At 44.4% G+C, this 16580-nt stretch overlaps 1 long non-coding RNA gene across 2 annotated transcripts; it reads left to right on the top strand.

Moving 5' to 3' along the window:
* Positions 1–12791: 12791 nt before the first annotated feature.
* Positions 12792–16366, top strand: LOC306638524. 2 transcript variants are annotated; one of them, XR_013757490.1, is made up of 3 exons: positions 12792–12888; positions 13413–13579; positions 15656–16366. It is a non-coding gene; the product is annotated as an uncharacterized lncRNA (long non-coding RNA). The 2 variants fall into 2 exon arrangements; XR_013757491.1 differs by lacking the exon at positions 12792–12888 and adding an exon at positions 12944–13181.
* Positions 16367–16580: the final 214 nt, after the last annotated feature.

Here is a 16580-nt window from a genome sequence, read left to right as displayed (position 1 = left end):
TATTCAGTCATAAAGAAGAAGAATATTATGTCATTTGCAGGTAAATGGATGGAATTGGAGAATATCATGCTAAGTGAAATAAGCCAATCCCAAACCAAAGGCCGGATGTTTTCCCTGATAAGTGGATGATGATACATAATTGGGGTTGGGGGGCTGGGGGTGAGAAAAGAATGGAGGAACTTTGTATTACTGCCTTGCTTTTGAGACCAGTCCCATCTCTTCTCCAGGTCTTGGACCCAAGACCTTAATGACTATTTGGACTTAAGCATCCACTTTGATGACCTATCCGGGTCCCATTTTCTGTAGCCCCAGTCCCTGCCGTACTTTCTCCAGCCTCCCAAATACTGGAAGGAAGTTTGGCTCAGAACTCTAAGCTTGTGGGACATGTTCTATACCTGCTGTCAAACCTGTTCAGGTCAAAGGAATACCTGCTTTTATTGTTTCATTCATTTGGTGCATGTGTGAATGGAGCTGAGAGAGCATCCACCAGGAGCCATGCTGGATCTGCCAACAAAGAGCTCATGACCAGCATAAGACAAACCAGGGTAGTGGTTGGAGTGGTGTGATAGTTGTAAAGAAGCAGCACTTAGGAGAAATACCTTCAGTCAGGTGTGTGTGTGTGTGTGTGTGTGTGTGTGTGTATGCACGTGTGTGTGCACACATGGACACGCACCTGGGGATAGGGAGACATGGGGAGATGGAGACAGGCTTAGCAAGCTGATTTTTGAAAGTTGAGGGGGTGGATGAGGAAGGAGAAGGGATCAGTGATTTGTTCAGGGGGCCGTGAATGTGTGAGAAAAGAGAGGCGGCAAGGGGGACCCTCAGGCTCCTGGCCTGTGCCAGTGGAATCATGGGGCTGCAGTTACTTGCAACGGGCAAAACACCCGAGTTTAACCCTCTTAGTTCCTCTGACAAATTTCATGTGTAAGGGCGATGTGACCAGGAGCCAGAACCCCAGGGATTGCAGGAAGCGCTCAGGGAGCGGTGCCATGACCTGCGGCTCCCACTGCAGGCTATGAGGCTTGAAATTTCAATATAGTGGCTCTTCAATTTTGGAGAATATGAGTAACTTCATCACTTCGGGCTCTTTTCCCTGTCTAGACATTTCCAGGCACCTGCGTGCTGCCTCTGCAGTCCTGTTATATCTTCCAGGAGGTGTTGTCTTCTTTGCCTATTGCTAAGTGACGGAATTTACTGTGGCCTCTTGTGTAGGACCGAAATCAGGCTCTGTGATGCTGACACTTTGCTAAGCAGAAACTCTGGTGCAGGGACTCGGTAATGAATGGGTCTCTCCACACGCTTGGTGCATTTAATAACCGCTAGGTTATCCCCAAGTGATTTCCATGAAAGTGGACCAAAAATTGCCTATCTGTCCAAATGAAGTATGTCACCATCTCCCCCTCTTTCCAGCTACTTTTTAATTTCCACACCACCTGCTCCTAGCTCTACCAGGGTAGACTCTGCCAGCATTATCATTAAGGACTTGGTCTTTCTGCAATGTGTAACTCATCATGTAACAGTCCTGTCCCTGTTTAGTGGCTAAAAGAAGTGTTGGCCAGCATAGCAGAATCTCTGGCCTGAGAGGCACACAATGTGCTGTCCCTGCTGTATCCAGATGAGACTTGGGCCTGTTGGCAAAATGGAGCACATTGTCATTACCTCGCGCGTGTGTATTATGCTTGGCATTGGGGTACATTCTACCCAGGCGTAGTACATAGAAGGAATAGAACTGGGCACAAATCCTGGCCTTATTACTTATTAAGTTGGTGACTTTAGGTGAGTTAATGATGTGCTTTTGAGTTTCCCCAACAGTAAAACGGCAAAGGTATCTGCCTCCTGGAATTGGCAGGAAGAGATGGAGGGCCTATGAGAAGCGGGAAGAAAGACTTGCACATGGTGGGCTCAAAGGGCACACAGATTTCATCATCTGCAAAATGGGGATGTGCTGAACCCCACTAGGGGTCAAGCCCTTGGGTGCCAGGGTACTTAGGTCTAAGTCCTTGTTCTGCCTCTTACTAGTTGTGTGACCTTGGGAAATGACTTAATCTCATTTTACTTAGCTCCTCATTTGAAAAACAGATTATAATAACACTGACCTCCAAAGATGATTGCATGGATTAGGTGAGCTCATTCATTCATGGAAAAGAACTCAGAACAGTGCCGGGCACAGAGTAAGTTCTCTGCAATTGTTAACCGTCATTATTCTCCAAGGGCCATTTTCCATCCAGGAGATGATTAGTTTGCAGTTAGTAAGCTCCTGTTGACTTTGCAAAGTCAACTCAGATACTTGATTTCATTTGAGTTTCATGATCCTGAAATATCAGCCAAGAGCTCCCCCCGCCATTTCTTGTTTCTTCTAACTACTCTTTTGCACATGAGATACTGAGACATAGAGCAAGGAGGTAAATTGCTCAAAGTCAAAAACGATGTTAGAGGCAAAGTCCAAGTTAGAACCTATCTTTTCAGTCCCTCTCCTCTTCCTCCCCACTGTACGATACTGGCTCCCATCCCAGCTGGTTCCAGGTTATGGTCCAAGTCCTTGCAGCAGGCGGAGCCTAGTGGCCCATATAACTCCAAAATCTATGACCTACCCTCATTTGGAATAATAGTATCACTACACGTTTACTAAACCTCTTCCTTACATCAGGTGCTTTACATATATTATCTGATTAAATAACCCCACATCCTTCCAGATAATTGGGCTCTACCACCCTTATTTTGTAGATGAGGAGACCAAGGTCCAAGGCGATCTTAGTAACTAAACCGAGGTTAAACAGCGGACCTCTGTGGTCCTGGGTTAGCCTCGGTCTGTCAGGGTTAGACCCTGGGTTCCACAATCGGCCCTCCTTCTGGTGTGGCATGCTTCATTTCTTAGTGCCCTAGCCCAGGGCTTCAGGGGCCACGGGAGCCCCTCTCTATGTGTTCTTTTTAGGAAGAGCACTGGACTGAGAGTCAAAAAGGCCTCCATCCGGTCCCAGTCCTACCTTGTGTTAGCTGCACAACTTTGGTCATCTCTGTCACTGCTCTGAGTTCCTTCATCTTTAGAATTATGCATGCCACATCTGATATGTAAGAACCAACATGTGAGGCTCTGTCCCCTCATTCTCAGGGCTGATGGGAGAAGGCTAAGTTTGACAACTATATACAAAAGGCTGTAGACAGGGATGTGATTGTCGATGCTGCTGCTTTTTTTTTTTTTTTGAGATATAATTCACATATCACAAAATTCTACCTTTTAAAGTGAAAAGTTCAGTGGTTTTTAGAATATGTGTGAGAGTGTACAACAATCCCTGCTATCTAATTTCTGAACATTTCCATTGTCTCTCAAAGGACTCATGTAACTACTAGCAGTGATTTTCAGACTTGGATAATCACTCTCCTAATTTATATCTCAGTGGATTTGTTTATTTTGGACACTTCATATGAGTAAAATCATTTGTGACTCACGTTCTTCATTTGACATAGTGTTTTCAAGGTTTATCTACACTGTCACATGTATTAGCGCTTCACACTTTTTCATGACTGAATAATATTCCATTGTATGGAGAGACTAATTTTGTTTATCCATTCACCAACTGCTGGACATTTGGGTTATTATGAAGAATAATTTAATGAACACTCTTGCATGTGTGTTTATATGATTGTGCATTTTAAATACTTTTGAGTATATACTTTGAAATGGAATTGTTGGGGCAAATTGTAACTTGATGTTAACTTCTGAGGAACTGAGTGGCTACTTTCCAAAGTAGCTGAACCACTTTAGATTCCCACTAGCAACATATGAAGGTTTCAACTTCACATTCTCACCCAACACTTGTTATTATCTCTAAGATATTAATTTTATAAGGACATATCTTTAGTTTGACAACTTCCCATCTTGGGTACCATTACAAAACCCATGGTCTTCAGTCAAATAGATAAAAAAAGAGTTTTCAAAGCTTGTGGGTCAAGAGGAAAAACTAAGTTTGCTTTTATTGGATTTATAAAATAACTTTAATGAGTATCTAAGTCAGATTTTTGTTGACCCAAATGATGCTGGACAAGAACAACTCGGAGAAGAACGGACAAGAACGTTCATTTGACTCACGATTTCAGGGGTTCAGTCCATGGTTGGTTGAAGTAATTGCTCTGGGCTCAAGGTGAGGCAGAACATCATGGCAGAAGGGCATGGCAGAGGAACACTGCTCACTTCACGTGGCCAGGAGGCAGAGGGAGGAAGGGGAAGGAGCGGGGGAAGAAGCACCCTTTCAGGGCACGCCCCCGTGACCCACCTCCTTTAGTGGCGTCCCACCTGCCTGCGGTCACCACCCAGGCAGTCCATTCAGACTAGCACCGACTGAGGAGGCGACAGCTCTCACAATCCCATCCTTTCGCCTCTGAGCATTCCTGCGTTAGCACAGGAGCTTGGGGGACACCTCGTATCTAAGTCATAACATGGTCCTAATTATTGGGTGACGTATTCCTATTTACCATTGTTCTTAACGTTTCTCCTTTCTATCTCCCATGCTAAGAAATCATTTTCAACAATGTTCATCTCGGAATAAACACAGGACGATGGGCCCGCGATCACTGCGGCGGCGGAGGTGGTTATGCCGGCAGGCTCTGCAGGGCGACCTTTCCCCTCGGACACTGCGGTCAACGTCTGCCACCTCGGGGACGGTGACCCAGAAGGTTCTAACGGAGCTGCAGATTCCCACTGCCTGGTGGCGTCCTGGCAGTGCCGACGTCCTGCCGCAGTGCGTTCGTTACCGGTGTCTGGGATGACATAAGCATCCAGCCACGTGCCGGCATTGAGAACGACAACGCCCAGCTGTACCTCGCCTTAGGCTTCTCTGTACTGCACTTTTTTATTTTTTATTTTTATTTTTTAAATCTTTGAACTTAAGATTCATCTTACAATCAAAGCCATCTTTATTAATTGGCAGAGTGTTTTCTTTTAATTTTTTTAGTTGTAGATGGACACAATACCTTTATTTTTATGTGGTGCTGAGGATTGAACCCAGTGCCTCCCATATGTGAGGCAAGCGCGCTACCACTGAGCTACAACCCAGCCCCTGTACTGCACTTTTTATTATAATGTTAGAGTGCTTTCCTTCTACTTATAAAGAGGGTTACTGCAGAGCAGCAGCTTCCCGCATCTCACGTTCTCCACGCGGCACTAAGAAGCCAGGTCCAGGACTGGGCTCGTGGCTCCGTGGTAGCGTACTCGCCTAGCATGGGGAGGCCCTGGGTTCCAGCCTCAGCACCACATGAAAATAAATAAATAAAATTAAGATGTTGTGTCCATCTACAACTGAAAAATAAAAATATATACATAATTGAAAAACAAAGGTATCGTGCCCACCTACAATTAACAAAATATATATATTTAAAAAATAAAGGTATTGTGTCCACCTACAACTAAAAAAGTATATATATATATATTGAAAAAATAAAGGTATCATGTCCACCTACAACTAAAAAAATATATATATGTATATATATTTTTTTAAAAAGTCATATATTAAAAAGAAAAAAAGAAGAGACCAGGTCTAGCAATTGACCTGCACCATCTAGTTGGTGTCTGTACACACCTGGTATTCCCCCAGTGATGAAATGTCCTTGCCATTAGGCAATATCTGGCTGATGATCTCTACTGTATGCTTGGTATTGTTCTAAGTGCTTTATAAAGGTTAACACAGTTTACAGCAACCTGTGAGCTAGTTCTTACTAAAGTCTCCATGATGCAGGTGAGGAAATTGAAATACAGAGAGGTGAATAACTTACCCAAGGACACAAAGCCCAGATAGGCTGGAGGAGAGATCCAAATCTGCAGTTCATGGACTTTAATCACTTTTTGTATTGTGGAACTAATTTAAAAAATTGTTTTCTGAGGTCAATTTATCCTGGGTTGATACAGTCTCTGATTCCAAGGTCTCTGGGCAGAGCCTTACTCAAAGTTCATAGTCCCAGGGCTATGACAACTCTGAATGTTTGAGTAATACCATGAATGGAAACAAGCAGAAAATTCCAATTTAAGATTCTAAATTCTCCTTCCTCCCAGACTTCCCTGAACCTACATTCTCTTATTCCTCATTCAAACTTTGTATATTCAACCCAACCAGACTCTCTGTGCCAGACATAGTAACACGAACCGGCGTGCAGAGATGATTCAGACCATGTTCATTCTCCCACTTTCAGTGGTTTGGCTTGGTGTGGCTGCTTCTTCCCTGTCCTGCTCTACCCCTTTTTTTGGGTGAATTAAACTGCAAATAACATTTAGATTTTTCAGGGAACGTTTATAATCTCCTCTCACATTTCCACAGTGAGCTTTCCCTCACCTTTGCTGGAGGGAGCACATGTAAGATGCTCTAGTTTCAGGGTCTTTGCATTTGCTGTTGCCTCTGCTGGAATGTTTTCTAACCACCCACTCTTCTCAGAATTTGGCATGTGGCCTTCTGCAGGAATGCCATGTTCTGAGTGTGGCCTTCCCTGATTCCATCTAATAGCCAAGCTTTCCCTACTCCCGTCCCTGCCAGGCTGTATGTCCTTATCTTATTAATTATATTTGTAGCAGATGTCAGTAACATATTACTATTTAATGGTCTATGCCTGTCTCTTGCACTAGACTATCAGCTCCATGAGTTTTGTTGATAGCTCTTAGTGTCTAGAACAACTTGGTACATAGTAGATGCTCAATAAACTTCCTTTGAAGGAAAGGAAAAAAAACTGAGCAACTGAGCATGTCTGCCTCCTTTCTTATCCTCCTGCCCACTTTCTTTTGCAGAACATCCTGTTCTCAGGATGCACACTCTTGCTCCTACATATGGGAGACTACAGGTAGCTAATATTTATCTCCATCCTGCCAATGCCACTCACCAGGGAGCAAACAGTCATCTACTAGGTCTCAGCTTAAATGCGAACTCCTTAGAGGTGCCTTCCTGGCTACATTCTCCACTGTAGCTCACCTTTACCAAAGCCATGCTCTTTCTCAGCATCCTTTCGGTTTCTTCTTTATAGGACTTATATTTACTTATTTATTTATTTCTTGCAGTAACTGCTGCTAATGCTGCAGAACTACTTTGTGCCAAAAACTGTGCCAGTCCCTTGGAGATACACTACTGCCCTCAAACAGCCTTCACTCTACTTGGAGGTGGGGGTGGAGGAAACAAGACGGATGGACATTGTTGCAGCAGATTTCTAAACTGCAGAACAGCAGGCAGAGGATATTTGTTGTCATTGTTCATACCAGCTGAGCTAAATTAACTTACATCCAAAAGAAGGTGTAAGACACGGCTGTGCCAAGGAATCACTAAGTTTCCTTGTCTGTGGTATAAAGATGACAATAACACCTATCATACTGGAGTAAGGATGAAATAAAACTATATTTGGAGCATCACTATAAAGTGGTATGACTGCGTAAGTTCTGTGTTAACTTACGATGCTTGGTGTTGCAAACAAAAAGGCTTATTTCCAACTGAAGATATCTGGTTCCCTCCCTTTCTGTTACTGGTGCTGACAACTAAGTACACATTCGTAGCAGGTTCCTATGGGCACAAGCCAGGTTGGTTAGGAAGGCACGGCAGTGCAAGCCTTCCTATCTTTCCCACCAAGAATGCACTTTGTCCTGTAGTCCACTCTGACATCTTGGACAGCTGTCTTACATGTGTCCCTTTGTAGATCCAGATGTTTAGGGCCAGCTCTAAGCTCTGACCAACCTGGGCAGAGCCAAGAGAGCAATTAATCCGAGATCAGCTTTGGTGCATGCTGCCCTGCAAGCATACGGCTGGGCACACAGGGACAGAATCAGACACTTACCTAACCCTGAAGCAAGAAGCATGGGGAGGAAGTCAGGCTGCAGGGTTAGGCAATGGACTGTCTCGACACTGAGGGCTCTCGTCGGGTAGGAATCGAGTTTTCATTTCAGTTTGGTAAGTATCGAGTGCCTACTCTAGGCCAGGCTCTCTTCTAGAAGCTAGGGTACAAGGAAGAGGAGCGATGAAAATTCTTGTCTTTGTGGAGCATATATTCTAGTAGAGGAAGACGGGCAATAAATAAAACGGTGAGGTCTGTGGCTGTGATGCAGTTTTAAATAGAGCAGTCAGAGAAAGTGAGGTCAGAGCAGAGTGGAAGGAGAGGGACGAGTCAGTCCTGGGGTATCTGAGTGACCGGTGTCCCAGGCCACCGGAAGGAGTGTCCTGCAGTGTGGAGGGCGACCAGGGGGACGGGCGTTGGAGGAGCAATGGGAGGTGAGGACAGGGCGAATTCAAAGGCGCACCGGAATTTGGAGCATCTTGTGGGTAATCCTGAGGCTGGGGCCTTTGCCCATGTAAAATGGGGATCCACTGGAGGGTTTCCATCAGAAGAACCACGTGACAGTTTTAAAAGGACCATGACTAAGCTGGGTGCGGCCGTGCACGCCTGTGATCCCAGCAGCTTGGGAGGCTGAGTCAGGAGGATGGCGAGTTCAAAGACAGCCTCAGCAAGTGAGGCGCAACGCCACTCAGTGAGACCCTGTCTCTAAATAAAATACAGAATAGGGCTGGGGATGTGGCTCAGTGGTTGAGTGCCCCTGAGTTCAATCCCTGGTACCGCCCCTCTGTTGGGAGAAATCCTAGTTCTTGGCTGGCAGCAGTTAATGTCTTAAGTGTGTAAACTTGCAGGGAGGAGCATTCCGCTTCTCCTACCTAGGAAAGTAAACAACTGCCCCAAGTTGACCTAGTGTTACCAAGGGAAACTGTACAGGGGCCTAGTGGTCTGATTGCCCATGGCACATTGTGATTGGGCAAGAAACTTATAAAATGTATACCTGTTCCCGCAATAAACGAGTTTGCAGGCTGCTCGCCACAAGCCTGCTTCCACCCAGCTCCCGGAGTCTGGGGGTCTTGAGTCTGCAGCCCTTACCTGTGTCTGAGCTAGCCTGGCACCCCTATATCCTTCCACCCCAAAAAGGTACCATGACTATCTGCTGGAATGAGGCTGGATTGTGGGGGAGGGGCGCTCATGGAAGGAAAGACCAGTTGATTCCGACAATCCAGGTGAAAGATAATGCTGATGGAACCTGCGTGGGATCGGTGGAGCTGGTGAGAAGTGACAAGTTCTAGAAGTGTTTGGAAGGGCCACAGCATTCTTTCAAAATCATTATTGCTTAATTAAAATGAGCTAATGTTTCAGAATATTGCCTTTTTTTGGACATTGTAAGTGTCTCAGTGGATTACCCCATATGACCCTTAAGATAATCTTGCCCCTTCTCAGCACGGAGAGGTTCAATGGGTCTCCCAGGGCCACACAGTGTGGTAATTGGCTGAGCTGGGACAAGTCGGCACCTAATTCCCAAATCCTTTTCTAATCCTTCGCTCTTTTCTACTGGTTGCCTTTGGATCCGAGCTCTTATTTAGCTCCCTTCCTCTCTTCTAAGCTCTACTGGACCATCACCATCTTCACTCAAGAATGCCAAACCTCAAAATGCCAACATTCAACCAAGACAAACAAGGAGAATCAGGGGCTGGAGAGAAGACTTTCTGGCTCCAGCCCCAGAGCCCCCCTCCCCACCCCTCCCCCTCGGCTCACCCCTCCCTCTGACACCAGGAGTCTGGACTGAATTCAATTATTCCTCGCACTCTCATTACCGTCTGACCAAGATTTATGAGTTGATAATTGTCTGAAAGTAAGACCACAAAGTATCATTTGTGTTTGGGGCCGACCTTCCCCGTGACCTTTAGGATTAAAGGCGAAATGAAAAGTGTGATTTCTGCAGAGCCAAACAGAGTAACGTGATCCAGCCTGGCTAATAATCCAAAGCCTCGGATTTCCCTGGTGGAGGGCATATTAAAGCTGGGCACAAAGGAGGACAACTAATCCTGCAGGTTCATTTCACAAATTAATTTTTTTTTAAAAAAAACGTCACCACCTCCCTCTCTGGCCTTTGGGTGCATTCTGAGTGACGTTTTCCAAACAGGATGATGACAACAGCTCACACCTCTGGGGCCTTTATTGGATTATTTTTACAGACCATTTAAAAACACTTTTTTGAAAGTCCTAATTGAAAACAGACCTTGCCCCTCGTCTGTGTTAGCGAACAGGGCATCACTGGGGGCGAGAAAATGAATTCATGGAAACTTTCCCAAGTCTGTGATAGTACTGGATCACTCCCTTCCTGAAGCGCCATGCAGAATGGCCCTTCCTGATGGTTCTTCCTCATGGGCACCAGCTACCCAGAGATAGAACTGCAAAGAAAACGCTATCTGGGATTCAGCAGAAAGCTTCCAGCTAGTTTGAAACATTTGTGAGGCATTTGTTCTCCGTGGGGAATATATAATACTGTGTCAACTCTGAGTTAGAAGGTCACTTCCTAGGGGAAGAGGCGCCTGGGTTCCCATGCAGTGAATCATAAAATGAGAAGGGCTAGCAAACATGAAACAACGTGAAGCCTTCTCTCTGCTCAGGCAGCCTTGATTTTCAGTTTGGCACCTGTTGATTGTAGCAGGCAGTGTACCAGGCCCTCTGGAAAGAATGTGTGAAAACCTCAAGTTGCTCACAGGCTAGGATATGGCCTCTTGGGGAAGCAAGCAAAGACTCAGGCATGTAGGGGGTGAGCCTGAGTCTGGGGTGGAGCAAGGAGAATGAGCCATGGTGTTTGGAGGCAGGAAGCAAGGATGACACTTAGTATCAAGTCCAAGGGGTTGGGTGTGAGAATGGGGGAGTAAACCCTGGAGCTCCCTAGTGACAAGAACTTTATTTGTATTTTCCACCAATGGGTTCATAGTATATCTAATTCATCAAAAGGTAAGATCAACCACTACTTAACTATCCTCTCCTCCCAGCCCAGGGAATGACTCCTGATATCTTTGAATGTCAATATTATTTTGTACCAACGATTTCAACACTATCTGGGAAACCTGTAACTAGTCCATGCTAAAGTATGTATCATTTGCCTTCTGCCTGTGATTTTAAACCAGCCCAACACACACATGCACCTGCATTGCATAGCAGACAGAGCTGCTGGTTCCTCTGAAGTCAGGCTGTGTATTGCAGCTGTAACATAAAGCTGTTAGTAGCGAGATAGACATGTGCTGTCATTTGGGTCTTATATGTCACCCAGTGGTCCCTGTGAAAGGCTTGGTCCCCAGTGTAGCACTATTGGGATGTGGTGGGACCTTCAAGAGTAGGCCCCTTGAAGGGGATGATGGGACCCTGGGCCTTGGCTCTTTTTTTTTTTTTTTTTCTTCCTGGCTATGAGTTTTGTTCTGCTATCTGCTCCCATCATGATATACCACCTTGCCATAGGCCCCAAACTATGGGGCCAACCAATCATGAACTGAAATAAACCTTTTCTCTTTTAAGTTGATTATCTCAGGTGTTTTGTTATAGTGATAGAAAACTAACTAATACAGCATGCAAAACTATACGTGGTCTTGGTTAAGTGCTCAATAAACTAGGGCAGTTTTCATAATTATTCACTAATAAATAAATGTGAGCAATGAAGCTCTCACAGATGTATGCAGCACATTCCAAATCCAAAACCCTTACTTTCCTGACCTACTGTCATTTTTTGGCAGGGGTACTGGGGATTGAACTCAGGGGCTCTCAACCACTGAGTCATATCCCCAGCCCTATGTTGTACTTTATTTAGAGACAGAGTCTCACTGAGTTGCTTAGTGTCTCACTGTTGCTGAGGCTGGCTTTGAACTTGCAATCCTCCTGCCTCAGCCTCCTGAGCTGCTGGGATTACAGGCGTGTGCTACTGCGCCCTGCCCTATTCTTGTTTTGACTAAGAGCTGGCTCCAGCTCAATTCTGCTCTGCATCATCTTTGTGGAGTTCTGCCTCTGCTTTGTTTGGTTTCGTCTTAGGACTTTATCTCCTGTGTCTGGCTTTCAGCTCCCTGTAAATATTGGTTTGGCCAGCTCTGCTAACTCTTACCACTCCAGATGGCTTCAAGCAAGTTCTCAGCTCACATCTGGCCTCTCAAATCACCACCCGGAGTCCCCACTCTGGCACTGGTACACTGGTCATCCCCTGTCCAAGTGAGACCCATATAGCAGTGCTCTGGAGTGAGTTGCAACTGCCCTGTTAAAAGATGCAGGAAGGGGTAGGAGTTGTGGCTCAGTGGCAGAGTGCTTGCCTGGCATGTGTGAGGCCCTGGGTTTCTTTACTCAGCACCACATATAAATAAATAAAATAAAAGATCCCTTAACAGCTAAAAAATGTTTAAAAAATTGTAGGATTTTTGTGAGTTGGTCATTAAAAATTGAATTGTATTAATTTGCAATTAAACAAAGTACATTTAAAACAAATTTAACAAATGTTCAAAACTCATTGCTTCAAAATCATTTTGTTACATTTCATCATGATCTCTTTTCTTTTCTTTTTTTGGTAGTGGGGATTGAACTCGGGGGTGCTTAACCACTGAACCACATCCCCAGCCCGTTTTTGTATTTGATTTAGAGACAGGGTCTCACTGAGTTGCTTAGGGCCTTACTAAGTTGCTGAGGCTGGCTTTGAACCCTCCATCCTCCTACCTCAGCCTCCCGAGGTGCTGGGATTACAGGTGGCCAACACACCAGACTGCTCTCTACCCTTGAGGGTGTTACATCTATTGTAACTATGGTTAGAAGTACAATATAATGGACTACAGGGCAGCACTTTTCAACTCTTTTCTGTGACATCATGTTGGCAGCTTGAGATTGTCCAAGCAGGGAACATTTCCATTACAGAACTTGGTCAGAGCTACAAGTTAGGGCACACTTTCCCCTGGAGAGTTGGTTGCTAAACACTGACCAGCACACCACCAGGGAGGGTCAGCTCTCCTCCAGGGTGGCAGAGTGAGGCTGCTTGGACTTCTGTCATCCACACCATTTGCGAGCACTGGCTTATTAGTTCCGCCCTCACTGGACTGTTACCAGGTTAAGGTGGGATCCATAGCTATTCACCTTTGTGCATATTCTCCCCTTCCGGTGCAGCTTGCCCCTATGGTATTGGTAGATTGGAATGTGGGTTTACAAAAAGGTGGCTTGTGTCACCTGCCTACCTTCTCTGGTCTTTTCCTGTCGTCTCTCAGGGTGACAGGGAGAGACAGGGCAAATGGCAGCAAGAGATACAAGCCCATCCTTACCAAGGCAGCTGGAGCGGGTTGGTTTTCAGTGAAGTGAGTTCCCCAGGACACTTGCTGATTCGTCTTCTACAGCAACACATCTTGTGCCAGGTAGTTTCGATCAGCAATAACTATTTTTTCAAAATGGAGTAGGGGTGCGTGCATGTGTGTGTGTGTGTGTGTGTGTGTGTGTATGTGGCAGTTTTGCAGATAGAAAGAAGGCTCACATTTTGGGGTAGTAGGAGGGATAAGGTGAGTCCTAAGAGAGTGGCTCTTTAAATATATCTTTTTTCTTTCCTTCTTCTTCCTTTTTTTTTTTTTTTTTTTTTTTTTTGGGCACAGGGGATTGAACTCAGGGGCACTGAACCATGGAGCCACATTCTGAGCCCTTATGTCTTTTATTTAGAGAGAGGATCTTGCTAAGTTGCTTAGTTCCTTGCTAAATTGCTGAGGCTGGCCTTGAACTTGCAATCCTCTTGCCTCAGCCTCCAGAGCCACTGAGATTTCAGGTGAGTATCACCAGGCCCAGTTTAAACATTTCTTAAAGGATGCTACACAGGTCTCTAAGAGGAGGTCTTGGCAATCAGACTATTGATATGAATGTTGATATTCAAGGCTTTTGCCTCCCCTGCACTGGATTGTCTAAATGGTGAATATCAACCCTCTGTAACTGGGAATTGTTGGGGAGCCTAGTTAATAATAAATAGCTCTGGGCCTCGTACGTTAATAAATTTCATATAATGATAACTAGTTAACACTTTCCAAAGGGTCAGAGGAAACAGCCAGTATGACCCCTCACATTTAAAACTCAGCTTCACACATTTTATAATTAAACTGCCTTCCAAGTGACTTATAACATGGGAATTTTCTTTTTTCCTAATAGACTGCCTTGGCACCTTTTAGGACTTGGCTGTTAACCTGGATGCCTTCATTTTGGGAATAATCTTGAGTTCTGGAGAAGAAAAAGTCATTGCTGTACTTATGCAAATCACAACTTAAAACAGGAGACGGGGGCTGCCTCCCTCCCCAATGACTGAGCCAAATTACTAGTTACATCTCTGTCAGGAATGTCTCAGGCTAAGGTTCTTGACTCTGTGCACATCAAAAAAATCCATCAGAAACAAAGTTACTCTTCATTTGGAAAGTTGCTTCTAACATGAAGTTTGGGACAACTGGGACTCATAGGGCCATCGATCTGAATTTATTTTAAAAATTGCCTCAAGCATGCTGGTGGCTTTATTTCTAAAATAGTCACTTAAATCATGTAGCTACAGATTGTGGACACATGTCCTGTGTCTGTACGTTTCCTCACAAAGTCAGAGCCGGCTACTAAATTACTTTAATGAAAATTAAGGCATATTTATTGTTATTTCTACTCAAAATGATACTAATGCTGGCAAACATTTCTTAAGAGAATGGCTATAAGCCAGGCATAATCTAAGAAATTTATATGTCTGAGATAATTTAGTCCTTTATAAGCTGGGTGTTATTATTATGAATCTAGTTTTTGCCAGTGAGGAAATTTGAGGCTCAGAGAGGTTAAGTAACTTGCTCAAGTCACACAGCTAGTAAAGTAGCTAAAGCATACTTTGAATACAGAGCAGGGCTGGGTAGAGGGGGTTGAGTGAATCTGGAAAGGCAAACAGAAGATACTCAGCACAGGGGCCCTTTCTTTTTCTTTTTCTTTTTTTGGAGGTGCTGGGAATTGAACCCAGGGCCTCGTGCATGTGAGGTGAGCCCTCTACCAACTGAGCTATATCCCCAGCCAGGGTCCCTTTCTATAAGGAGAGATGGCACTGTTTCAGGAAATGTTTGTTTCGGTTCCATGAATATACATAGAGAAATTTTGGGTTTCCACGTAAGATATTTCTCTTTTTTGTGGTGCTACGGATTGAACCCAGGGGTGCTTTACCACTGAGCAATATCCTTATCCTATTTTAAAATTTTTATTTTGAGACAGAGTCTTGCTAAGTTGCCCAGGCTGGTCTTGAACTTGTGAGCCTCTCGAGTTGCTGGAATTACAGGCGTGCACAACCATGCCTGACTGAAAATGTATTTCCTGATGTGTATAGCAGTAGAAAAACATTTGAAGGATATTTTAAAGCCAACAGGATCTCACAGGGGTTGGGGTGGGTGGGGGTTAAATGAGGAGGTGGCCAGGTGACTAGATCAACCCTGCTGCTTAAGATGGTCTACTGACTGCTTTGTGTAAATGGGTGAAGAGGGTTATGGGGTGCCAGGCAGGTGTGTCAGGAGTGGCTGCCATTGTCTGAGTGGTGACTGATTCCCTCTCAGTCCTGGAAAGACTGTCCATGGTGCATTTTTAGAATCTGGTCTATTTTGTTCTTTTGAGAGGCAGGGGGAATGGAGTGCATGAGTGTGAACCCCAGACAGGTGTCCTGAGCAAGGGCTCTAACTTCTGTCTGCTTCATGTTCCCCATCTGTTGACTGGGACACTAATACCTGCCTCTGGCTTTGCTGTGAGGATTAACTGAATCTGAACACGTAAACCCCTACACCAGGGCTCTGTATGAGTTGCCCATAATTTTGACATTGATGGGAATATGGCCATGTTACAATTACAGATTCATCTGTTCATCAACAATTCAAAAACTGTTTACTGAATGCCTATGATGTGCCTGGAACTTTGCCAGTCTTGGAGATATGGCCCATAGGGGAGACAAAGTACGATACTACAGAAATAATAAAAATCATGAGGACCACTGATATTTATTGAGGGTGATGCCCCATAGACTGTTAGCTCCATGAGGACATGGATTTGTTTCTGATTGCCGTTTTTGTTCACTGCTCTATTTTTAGCAATTAGTGTAGGGCCTGGCACATCTATTTATCTAACAATAAATACCAGCCACTGTTCTAAAGAGATTTACATGCAACGAATCACCTCATTTCGCAACTACCCTATGAAGTATGGATGGTAGTCCTGTATGAGAAATGACAGAGGTGAGCCCTAAAGTGACTCACAAGTGGAGGTGAGCTTGCAACAACTCAAACCTGTTCTTCCTGCTCTTACTCACTTTGCTATGTAAAAGAGACAGTGTATTAAGATGAGCCCAGGAATATGACTTGGGGCACTGCCCTGACACACGGAAGCTCCACTGTATCATTTGGGTTTCAGCTACAGTGGTGGAGGGGGATTTTCTTTTCTTTCTTTCTTTTTCTTTTTCTTTTTTTTCTTTCTAAGATAGTTTACTTGATTTATATTATTTTTTGTGAATTTAAATAATATAAATTATTATGTATGTTAACTTTTATAAAAATATATATCGATTATTTGCTTACTTTTTATTGGGCATTTAAGGCGATTCCAACACATTAGTGTTTTAACAATATCCTTTCACAAAGCAAGGTTTTGTTTGTATGAAGGTTTGTGGACAGATTTATGTTCCCAGTATCCTCCCAATTAAAGAAATCCTTGTAGAATTATGGGATGAGTTGTCTTCTTATATATAACACAATCTAGACAATAATTCTTAACTATGACCATAC

This window comes from Sciurus vulgaris (genome assembly GCF_902686455.1).
Source record: "Sciurus vulgaris genome assembly, chromosome: 1".
Classification (NCBI taxonomy): Eukaryota; Metazoa; Chordata; class Mammalia; order Rodentia; family Sciuridae; genus Sciurus; species Sciurus vulgaris.
This window is presented reverse-complemented; position numbering and strand designations above follow the sequence as displayed.